Consider the following 12606-nt stretch of genomic DNA (forward strand, 5'->3'; position numbering starts at 1 on the left):
TCCAGCATTTATTGTTTGTAGATTTTTTGATGATGGCCATTCTGACTGGTGTGAGATGATATCTCATTGTAGTTTTGATTTTCATTTCTCTAATGATTAATGATGTTGAGCATTCTTTCATGTGTCTGTTGGCCATCTGTATGTCTTCTTTGGAGAAATGTCTATTTAGGTCTTCTGCCCATTTTTGGATTGGGTTGTTGTTTTTTTGATATTGAGCTGCATGAGCTGCTTGTAAATTTTGGAGATTAATCCTTTGTCAGTTGCTTCATTTGCAAATATTTTCTCCCATTCTGAGGGTTGTCTTTTCATCTTGTTTATGGTTTCCTTTGCTGTGCAAAAGCTTTTAAGTTTCATTAGGTCCCATATGTTTATTTTTGTTTTTATTTCCATTACTCTAGGAGGTGGGTCAAAAAGGATCTTGCTGTGATTTATGTCATAGAGTGTTCTGCCTATGTTTTCCTCTAAGAGTTTGATAGTGTCTGGCCTTACATTTAGGTCTTTAATCCATTTTGAGTTTATTTTTGTGTATGGTGTTAGGGAGTGTTCTAATTTCATTCTTTTACATGTAGCTGTTCAGTTTTCCCAGCACCACTTACTAAAGAGGCTGTCTTTTCTCCATTGTATATTCTTGCCTGCTTTATCAAAGATAAGGTGACCATATGTGTGTGGGTTTATCTCTGGGCTTTCTATCCTGTTCCATTGATCTATATTTCTGTTTTTGTGCCAGTACCATACTGTCTTGATTACTGTAGCTTTGTAGTATAGTCTGAAGTCAGGGAGCCTGATTCCTCCAGCTCCGTTTTTTTTTTCTCAAGATTGCTTTGGCTATTCGGGGTCTTTTGTGTTTCCATACAAATTGTGCAATTTTTTGTTCTAGTTCTGTGAAAAATGCCAGTGGTAGTTTGATAGGGATTGCATTGAATCTGTAGATTGCTTTGGGTAATAGAGTCATTTTCACAATGTTGATTCTTCCAATCCAAGAACATGGTATATCTCTCCATCTATTTGTATCATCTTTAATTTCTTTCATCAGTGTCTTATAATTTTCTGCATACAGGTCTTTTGTCTCCTTAGGTAGGTTTATTCCTAGATATTTTATTCTTTTTTTTGCAGTGGTAAATGGGAGTGTTTTCTTAATTTCACTTTCAGATTTTTCATCATTAGTGTATAGGAATGCAAGAGATTTCTGTGCATTAATTTAGTATTCTGCTACTTTACCAAATTCATTGATTAGTGTATGAGCTAGTCAATGAATATATGTTGGGTACTAACGCCTTATCAGTCATACCATTTGAAAATATCTTCTTCCATTTAGTATGTTGTCTTTTCATTTCATCAGTGGTTTCCTTTGCTGTGCAGACGGTTTTAAATTTCATTAGGTCCCATTTGTTTATTTTTGTTTTTATTTCCATTACTCTAGGAGGTGGGTCAAAAAGGATCTTGCTGTGATTTATGTCATAGAGTGTTCTGCCTATGTTTTCCTCTAAGAGTTTGATAGTATCTGGCCTTACATTTAGGTCTCTAATCCATTTTGAGTTTATTTTTATGTATGGTGTTAGGGAGTGTTCTAATTTCATTCTTTTACATGTAGCTGTCCAGGTTTCCCAGCACCACTTATTGAAGAGGCTGTCTTTTCTCCATTGTATACTCTCGCCTCCTTTGTCATAGATTAATTGACCTTGATAAGTGTGTGGGTTTATTTTGGGGCTCTGTATTCTGTTACATTGATCTATGTGTGTTTTTGATACACCACATTAATGAAGAATAAAAATCATATGATCATCTCAATAGATAGAGAAAAAGCTTTTGATATGATTCAACATCCAGTTATGATAAGAACGCTCCAGAAAATGGGCATAGAGTGAACATACCTTAACATAATAAAGGCCATATATGACAAACCCACAGCTAACATCATACTCAATGGTAAAAAGCTGAAAGCATTTCGTCTCAGATTAGGAACAAGACAAGGATGTCCACTCTTGCCACTTTTTTTCAACACAGTTTTTAAAGTCCTAGCCACAGCAGTCAGAGAAGAAAAAGAAATAAAAGGAATCCAGATTGGAAAGGAAGAAATAAAACTGTCACTGTTTGCAGATGACATGATATTATACACAGAAAATCCTAAAGACACCACCAGAAAACTACTAGAACTTATCAGTGAGTTCAGTAAAGTTGCAGGATACAAAATTAATAAATAGAAATCTGTTGCATTTCTATATACCAACAACAAACTATCAGAAAGAGAAATTAAGGAAACAGTCCCACTTACCATCACATCAAAAAGCATAAAATACCTAGGGATAAAACTACCTAAGGAGGTAAAAGACCCCAGAAAAGTATAAGACACTGATGAAAGAGATTGAAGACAACACAAACAGATGGAAAGATATACTGTGTTCTTGGATTGGAAGAATTGATATTGTTAAAATGACCATACTACCCAAGGCAGTCTATAGATTCAGTGCAATCCCTATCAAAATACCAATGGCATTTTTCACAGAACCAGAGCAAATAATTTCAAAGTTTGTGTGGGAACAAAAAAGACCCTGAATAGCCAAAATAATCTTGAGGAAGAAGATCAGAACTGTAGGTATCACACTCCTTGACTTCAGACTATACTACAAAGCTACAGTAATCATAACAGTATGGTACTAGCACAAAATGGCCTTCTTAATTTTTAAAAACATAAACTGAACTAGTTTATCTATGAAAGATACTTATATGGAATTTGTATAAAAATAATATGAGGGGAGGGTGAATGGGAATGGAGAGGAAACAAGATTGTCTATAGCTTATTTTTTGAGGCTGTGTAATATATACATGGGTGTTTATTTTACTTCTTTCTCTATTTTTGTATATGCTTGACTTTTTACATAGTAATGTGTTAAAATATTTTCTATTTTTGCCTTTGTGATATTATTTTTTTGGCAAGGATGGAGCAGAAGGTCAAATAGAACATTGATATTTTGAATTTCCGATTTCAAAGCTCCTACTAGGAGCTTTAAATGTAAAAGTTGCATGTGGTGGTTTGGTGATAAAGAGCGTTGGTGAAGAGACCAGACTGAGTGTAATGATTATTCCATTGAGATCTTGAAATACTCCTATTTGAAGAGCAAAAATGTCCTACTGGGTGTTCCAAAGAAGAGCAAAGTTTGTGAGAAGGCCAAAGACAAATTGAATATCATATTAAAGTACTGACGAGATTGAAAATGATACTTGGGTCCTTCTGGGTGACAGACTGTCTTAAATTCTTTCTCAACTGTACCATCATATTTTCTTCCCTTTTCATCATCTTGTATAACTTTTTTTGCTTAGTGCTAGCTTGTTAAATGATATGTTTAAAGCTGATAATTAATTCACTTTGGTTTTGCAAGAATAACACTTCCTGATATTCTGTTTTGAGCTCATAGCATATTTACGTGTACTTTTAAAAATCCTGATTATTAATGGTTTACCTTTAATGAAGGTAATAGCATTTTCTTTATGAAAACAGGAAAACACTATGAGGCTAAAGCAGAACTGTACTTTCTTGTTTTTTTCTGGTAATGCCCCTTGGATATAAGAATTCAGTTAGTTATTTTCCTTTTCTAATTTTACTAACCATTTCAGAGAAGTGGTTCAGCACAATCATTGCCAGTTCTACTCCAAATCAAGAAATCTTTTAAGTATCCTTAAAAGCTACCATAATAAGCCCTTGGCACTCTGTGTCTTTAGAGGATAGTTTTCTTTTTCAGGTATTATATTTACTTAATGACATGAAGACTAAGTGGAGGAGGATGCAGTATCTTCGCCCAGGAAGATGGAGAAGAAGAGTGGCCACTTGGATCAGTTAGATTTTTAGGGAAAATGAACATTTTAATGGCCTTGTGATTTTCATCAAACCATTTGGAAGGCTGTCCTAATTTACAAGTGGGTTCCTTTGAGGTTGCATCAAAAGCGCAGGGCACTTTCTTGTTATCCTTATCAAGGGTTTGACAGAGTGTTTACTCAGTGAATGTTTGTGGGTTTAAAAAAACCGAAATGCTATTTGATGGCTTTCTTGGTCATTGCTGCAAGAAGATGACATTTATGGTGAGAGCATACTGTGATATATTCATATGGATCCTTTTATGATGTTCCTAGTTCCAGTATCAATACAAAGTACCACCTCATCACAGGTGACTACTTCAGTCTGTTTACCATATAGAGTTCTCATTGCCCTATAGAGTACCAGGCTGGAATTCTTTCAGTGGTACTGTTCTTCTAATAACTTTTCTTTGATTGTTTGGTTTTAGTTCTCTTGGTGCCAGGCTTACAGTAAACATTAATTGCTGTTTATAAATCGAATGGATGAAGGAATAATTTCTAGCTGTGTAACATGGGGAATGTTAAAGTTCTCTGAATGTAAGTTTCTTCATATGTACAACAGAGGTGATAATACCTAACTTTAAAGATGTTAGTAAGATAGATAGATATAGCTTATATAAGTTATATATCAATCTCTCTATCTTGCATAGCACAGTAACTGGCAGATCATAGGTACCGAGGAAATGTTAGTCCTCTCTTCTCCCATCGTACCTTGTACTTTTAAGGGGATGTTGCTCACATCCGTACATGTTGCGCACTGGACAACTTCATAGGGTGACATTCATGTAGCGTATAATATGAATGGCACCACTGAAGATGTGTGACCTGAAAAACTCAACATAATGACTTTGCATTTTTAACCCTCTATGCCAGTGATTCTGAAAATGTGAGCAGTTAAAAACTCTTGCATCAGAATTAACTAGAAGTGATTTCTAAAAATGCAGATTCCTGTGTCCCTCTCCAGATCTGCATAAGCAGAATTCCTTGAGGTAGAACACATAGATCTGTGCTTTAAACAGCTCCTCAAATAATTATTTTAATAGCTGTATTGTGATATAATTCACATACCATACAATTTACCTATTTTGCCCAAGTCTTTCTTTTCTTTTTTTTTTGCTATTAAGATTTTTCTTTTAATATTCCATGAGATGTCTTGATTGTACATTTTCCAAAGTACTTTTCCAGCCACATCTCCCAACCCTTCCAAAAGATTTCTCCAGTCTGTCCAATGCAATAAAAGATGCTAGATTATAGTTCTGTCCACCTTCTCTTTTCGAAAGCAAATAATCCTAAATGACTTTAATAGTCATACATTCTTACCTAATAATGAAAAACATTTACAAATATCAGAAACTCAGTTTTGAGACACTTGCATTAATTTTGAACTGAATCAGCATTTTGTGTGTTTTAAAAAAGGCAGCAGTTGGAATTCACGACTTGCTGACAAACACATTTCTGCTGAGGGAAGGGGAAGACAGGGATGGTGAATGCTGCATTTCTCCATTGGCCCCAAAGTGCTAATTCCACAAAGGGATACATCAAAAGCAAACATGCAACTGTGGTTTTAAAACTTTTTACTGCAATATAACAATGAAGTAATCAGTAATTAGACACCTACCAATTTTCCCCCCAAAACAAAGCAAAAAAAATGTAAACAGGAAAATAACTCTGCCTATACTTGTACAGCTTCTCAAATCATGTTAGAAGGGTCTCACATTCAATGATCAAGAAATTTAAAATAGCAGTAATTATTTTCATTTTAAGAAAAGATTCCCCTTCTCCCCCCTCAACCCCAAGTATTTATGAAAGAATGGGCTTTCTTACACATAAATGTATACCTATTTGAAGCAGCAACAATAACCTCAGTAATTTGGCATTTCTGTTTACAGTTGCTCCAATTTTTTTTTTCAATTTCACAAAGCCATTATCCAGTGTTGCCATAGAATAGGGACTGTAGATTCTAGGTAGCAAAGACTCTTTCTGAAACCAATGTTAACTCAAAGAAATATAAAGCAGGGCATTACACTAAATTTCTGGATCTAGTACACTAAAAAGAGTGAAACCTCGAAAAAGTTACCTACTGTTTTGTAGAAGAAATAAAGACATGCAAAAGCTGACTTTGGGTTGTACAATATTTTACACGCTGTGTGGATTTGTGGCATCTGCTAATTGAAGCAGGCATGCAAGGTATTCATCCCCACCCTGCATCCTAGATCCCCCCTTCCCACCCCCAACAATCCACTACCTTATACCAAGTATGTGGACATGAGCCCAAGTCATCCCAGACGATCCAGTGAACAAAGTTAGTGTAATGCACTGGTGTGAAGTGTGAGATGAAAAAAAGTCCCTTTCAATCGTCATCAAAGTTTTGCTGTAGAAGAAAATTGGCAGCCAAGTTCTCATTCCTCTCACAAGCAAAATATGCTTGTATCACAAGTCCTTCCGGAAATCCTAATGCCTTTAACCTTTCTATAGCTTCTTCTTCCTGAGGCGTTACTTGAATGTAGTTCATATGACCACTTCCAGCTTCTGCAGTTCCTCCACTGCCACTTCCACCCCCTCCTCCTTGACCACCCGCTCCTTGAACTGGTTCAATATAGCATCTGAATAAAATGCTCCTGATGGTGGCTAATTTGCTGCAGTAACTGAGGATTTTCTTGACCTATCTGTTGTAACAATGCTGGAAGCAGGGAAGGATTCTGTTGAAACTGAGGCTGATTCCATACAAATGCAAGAGGGTGTCCTCCAGAACTTGTTGTTGTAGTCATTGCTGTCGTAGTTGCTGCAGCTGCAGCCACTGAAGACTGAGGAGCCCCAGTACTCGCTGCTGGAGGGGGGTCAACCACGGCCTGACTTTCTCTATCTCCGGGAATTACCATTAAAAGATACTCCACTGCTCTGTCAGGGTTGTTGAAATTGGCTCTCAGGGCTGCAATTACTTGCTCTCGTTCATAGCCCATTGGCATGATCTCAGTTACCATATTCTCCTAAGACTGACTTGTCATGAGTGCACTTGTTGCATCTTCAAAAAGGTTTGACCGAGAAGAATCACCTGATGTACTGTCAGTTGATGTTGGGCTAGCAGCCACTGGTGTTTCTGCTGGCTTTTCTGCAGGTTTCTCTTGTTTCATTGCCCTAGCAGGTGCAGGTTCAGAAGACGCTGTCGTTGATGCTGGAGTGACAGATGCAGGTGTGGGAGTGGGGGCCAGAGTGGGGGCCAAATTGGGGGCAGGGGTTGGGGCCTGAGCCACAGCTGGTGCTGTGGAGGAGCTAACTGTGGTAGTGGTGGCAGAATTAGATTGCTGAGTTGTAACTGGTGCTGGTGGTGTCACTGCTCTGGGTCTTGTCACCATAACTACCACAAAGTTTTTCTCATCAGTTTTATATTCTTTTAGAGCAGTATCATCATTGAGGATGTTGCCTGCTAAATTAATTTTTGACCTGCTACAGGAAAGGCATCTTTACCCTTTTCAGATTCAGTCGTCTCATTCAGTGCTCTTACCATCTCGTCTGGGTCGATATCGATCTTGAAGGTCTGCTGCTGGAGGGTCTTCAGGGTGCCAGCATGGTGCCGCCGCGCAGCAACGCTGCCCAAGTCTTTCTTAATTATACTGAACCATTGCTCTCTTGGTTCCCTAGTTTAGTGCCCTTTGCCAGAGGAAAACAAAAAAAGAAGTGCCCCCACCCTTTTCTTTCTTTGTGATTCTTCGTGACTCCAAAGTAGCAAATGTTTGTACACATTGTCTTGTACATGTTTCTTCTGGAACTTTCATCACACTCCTTCATCCTTAGGGCTTGATATCTATCTTTACTTCTACTAGTTTGCATGTGCGCATGCATGCACGTGCACAGAGACGCACACACACACACTCAGAAGCTTAGAGTCAAATTAGGTTTGAACTGTGGGTCTACCACTTTTAGGCAAGATACACTCTCTTGGTTAACTGAAAAATGAGGCCACTAAATACCTAGTTCATAGGGTTGTATGAGAATAAAATGGAATGAAATGTAAGGTGCTTAGTATATTGTGTGACAAATGAGGCTAATAATGCCTATTTCATCAAGCTGTGAGAATAAAATGGAAGTTGCTTAGCGTATTATGTGGAACATGCTGAACATCTGAAAATGATAGCTATAATTAAATTGAAGAGAGTAATATGTACCCCCTTATATTCCATAAAGTTACTGATTTTAATAAATTCATCAAACATTTATTGATTACTTACTAAATACAAGATACTGTGCCTGTGGTGCGGTAGGGAACATAAGTATAAATATTTCACGAGCTCTGCCCTGAAGGACCTTACCATTTATACAGTACACAAATAACCACATATAATAAATATTTCATAATGGAATGATAGAATAAATGCTGGTGTAGATTTGCAAACAAACTGTTATCAGAACACAGAGGAGAAAGAATTTTAATTTCAGACAGGGGTGAGGTCAGCTTTCATGAAGGAGGTAGGTAGTGTTTAGTCTGGGACTTCAAGGATGGTGAAAATATGGTTATGGAGAAAGGGAAGCCTAGTTTTGCTGGGGAAAAGATACAGAATGGAGAGTTTAGGGGGATGTGGCTGAAAGGGGGATTGGATCTTGATCTTAGAGGTATCAAATGATAACCCACAAAGCCTTCAGATGACATGTTGTAGGCAGTTGAGAACTAGTAAAGATTTTTGAGGAAGGCAGTGACATCACCTGATCTGTATCTTAGAAAAGTTACTTTAGCCGTATGCAGAATATACTCATGGTATAAGAATTAGGAAATAGAAACTCCATTTATGTGGGTATTCAGAATATTAGCAAGATTGTGAAATAGCAGTTGGGCAAAGGAGGTGCAAAACTATCCTTCCAAACTCAGGACACAGAAGATGTTTCAAAGCCGCTACTGGTGAAGTCTTGTGGAAAAGTTAGGTGCTGAACTAGGGCAGTGCCAGTGAGAATAGAAAGAAAAGGAAAGAAAGGTGGGGAGAGGGGGATACACACATACTCAAAAGATAACTGGATTAACTAATGGATATATAACATAAAAAGAAATGAAAATACCTGCAAAAATAATGTAAATTTATTCTGAATAAATCAAGCAAGGCTATTTTGGAAACTGCAGCAACCCTTTATTTTGTTCCCTAAAACACTTTACGACAAAAATGAACACACACATCAAAATACTGACTGTTTTCACTTGAAAATTTAACCTGTTTTTCTATTTATGCATGTTGTCTTTTGTGTCTCAAAGTATTTTATTTGTGTATAGATTTTTAGGTATTTATGGATTTTTCTATTTTGCTTACTAATGTTGATATGAAGGAAATTTATTGATTTATTTTAATATTTTTATTTTTATACTGAGTTCTCTAATTAGTTCTAATTGTTTTTCAGTTAGTATTTCATATTTTTTCAGGCAGTCCTCTTTCCAAGACTTATATACTTATTTTTCTTGACTCATGTCATTAGCTAGAACTTCTAAAGTAATATTAAATAATAGCCATAAGATCTGGTTACTTGTTTTTAACTTAGTCTTTTACCATTAAATAGGATTTTTTGAGGCATAATTGACATATAACATTGTGTAAGTTTAAGGTGTACAAAATGTTGATTTTTTTTTTGGTGGTGGGAACATTTAAAGCCTACTCCTCTCTTAGCAACTTTCCAGAACAAAATACAGTATTATTAACTATAGTCACCATGCTGTACATCCAGAAGTTATTCATCCTATAATTGGAGGTTTGTACAGTTTGACCAACATCTGCCCACCCCCAGCCCCTGACAACCACCATTCTAGTCTCTGTTTCTATGAGTTCTGCTTTTTTAGATTCTACATATAAGTTAGATCATACAGTATTTGTCTTTCTCTTAGTAGGATATTTTAGGTTATCTTTATTTGATAAAGAATGGATACCTGTACTCTTAGTTTGCTTTGAATCCTCAGAATAGACAATGAATTTAATCAAATGCCTTTAATAGGTCTTTATTTAATATTTTTGACATGAGACTGATCTACTTTTCATGTCATCTTTTAGTATAACATTTACACTAGTTTTACAAAATAAGTTGGGAGTTCATCCTTTTAGTGCTTTGCAGTAATTTCATTGGCTTTGGAATCTTTTGATGCTGGAAAATTTCCCAGTGTTTGCTGGTAAAATTATTGAAGCCCAGGCTTTTATTAGAGGAACTTCTTCACCAGTGCTTCCAATTCCCAAGATGTAGTAAGAAAAATATCCTAGAACAAATCTGTGCAAAGTGTTCACTTTTTTTCAAGAATAAAATGATCAATTTTACATTCCAATATTAAAATACATATTAAAGCTCCAATAATTTTTGTAAAGGTATTATTGTTGTAGGGATAGACAGACACATCAGATACAACTATGGAGCAGAATAATGAGTACACACGTTTAAATACAAATGTAGCACTTTAAAATATTTATTTCAAATAATGGCCCCCCAAAAGGTTTATTTTTCGAATTACATTTGGGAAAGTTTTATCATTTGAAAAGAAAGAAGTTGGATCCTTACTGTGTAGCATACACCAAAATTAACATTAGGCGGATTAAAGATATAAATATAAAATTGAAACTTTACTAGAGAAAACTTTAGATGAATATTTATGTGACATTGGGGTAGAAAATGCTTTTAAAAATATAACCATAAAGGAAGAAAGCCATACTGGAAAAAGACAAATGGATTTAACTATATCATAAGCTTTAAAGGTTGTCATTAAATATTTGAATTACTAATATTAAATCCAAGAATGCCAACAGTCCATGGTGGAAATTCTAATCTTAACTGTAATATACCTGTCATATTTAGATGATAGTTTTTTTTGTTTGTTTGTTTTAACAATTCAAAATGTGTCTCCTTCTTCTGCCTTTGATTGCTTTCTGTAGAAATTCCCCCAGCTGCCAGGCCAAATTTCTCACCCAGACTCCGGGACTCGAGTCGCCTATCCAACAGGGCATTGATGCTGCCAAGTTGGCATCAACTCTCTTATTAGCTTCAAGAAGACTTGAGACAGAAGCTGTCAACACTTCATCTTTGGCATCTAGGTGGCTGTGAAACATATCACAATTTAGTCAAAAGACATATCTTGTCCGGTTATATTTGAAGAAAATCATGTTTAAAGAATGCATACCCTTTTCCTTTCCTTTTTTTACACAGTGTTCACAAACATAGGAATGATTATTAACTTCTTATACTGTTTCCACTTGTAAATTAAAGAAGAAATTCTGCAGAAATTGAGAAAGAGAGCAAAAACACTGATTTTCTGAAATAAAATATTTAAGGATCTGCAGCCAATAATAATTTAATTCCCAAAAGCGGAGCAATTGAAGCCATTTCCAGCCATCAGTACACAAATAGAAAGCAAAATCTTATAATTCTCTTGTGTTTAAAGACAATAGTTATTTAAAACAATTTGTTTTAACTCTAGAGTTTCTTAAATCTCTTAATTACTGCTAGAAAATATTGTCAAATTTTATGCAAACTTTAGCATATTAAATTTTGGAGTCCATAAAGGTAGCAATCATTTATTTATTTATTTTTTAATCTTTGAGTAAGCATTGGGAATTAATGATTCCCCTGGTTTTCTTACCTGCAAAAATATGTGAATTCTCTTACCTACTCCACCAGAGTTTGATTAAAGACATATGTATGACAGTGGGCCAAACTATATCATAGTATGTCAATTTTCTATGAGATGTTAATAAGTATTCCTTGGTAAATAGTTCTATGGTTGAACAGTTTTGGGAAAAATTGGAATCGTTGTAGGTAAATTTAATAAATGCCTGCAGGATTTCTCAGACCTTTTAATTTGCTAAAGTGTATTTTGATGCTCTAAGGGATGTTCATAGCATCCAGCATGTCCTACAAGCATTTTGCACACAGTACATATTGATATCTTTTGAGAAAGTTGCACTAAATTGAATATAAGTTGGAAACTGCTACTGCAAAGCCATATAGAATATCCAATATGAAAAGCTGTACATCATGTTTTAATAGCTGTTGCTATTAATTCATCTAAATGCTATTTATTGAGGACATTCCCTTGAAGAAGCCATGCTGAATGGCTTTGTAACTAGAAATCTGTTCTACTTCAGCTTTATACTGTGGCTTAGATCCAGTGCTTCATGTTTGAACACAAATAAATATGACCAGGTCAAGTAATTCCATGCCATCTAAGAGAGGGTATTTCAAGTTTGATTATTTAATTTAAAAGGCAGCTCACTGGTCTTACCTCCTTTTAACCATTGTGCATGTGGTTAATAAGTAAAGTATGAATTCCTGTCAGTGTTTTTCATATTAATATGTTTTGATTATCGCCACTTTTAACATTTTTTGTGGGAAAGGCTAGTCCCTAGACAAGGATTAACACAGGAGTTTTCTATTGCTTAACTTGTTTCTAATTTCTTACGAGTTTCTTTTATGCGTTTTCCTGTGCTAAAAATACAATCATGCAAAAAATTATAACATATAATCCCCTTCTCTATTTTGGGAATCAATTTACCTCTGAATGAGATAGTAACTACTTCATAGAAATCACTATGTTTTTTAAAGTATGTTTTACATGTGTTCAAAATGAAGGATAATATTCATGTTATAATAGTTTGGCACATTGTCTACAAGGAAGAGTAGTGTACAAACTAGCTTTAAGATGGTATGCCTTGAGGATTGTGGGATAGAAAGGCATAATCTTTCTAATATAGGAATGTACATCAGAGGTGTGAACTAGAAATTATAGCTCTGCCTTATTGGGACATA

The 12606-nt window shown here is 35.6% G+C and overlaps 1 pseudogene across 1 annotated transcript; it reads right to left on the minus strand.

Moving 5' to 3' along the window:
- Positions 1-1376: 1376 nt before the first annotated feature.
- Positions 1377-9442, minus strand: LOC309621116 (UV excision repair protein RAD23 homolog B pseudogene; annotated as a pseudogene). The gene has a single exon. The product of its transcript is annotated as a UV excision repair protein RAD23 homolog B pseudogene (transcript).
- Positions 9443-12606: the final 3164 nt, after the last annotated feature.

Source organism: Balaenoptera borealis (assembly GCF_965194805.1).
Source record: "Balaenoptera borealis genome assembly, chromosome: X".
NCBI classification, from domain to species: domain Eukaryota; kingdom Metazoa; phylum Chordata; class Mammalia; order Artiodactyla; family Balaenopteridae; genus Balaenoptera; species Balaenoptera borealis.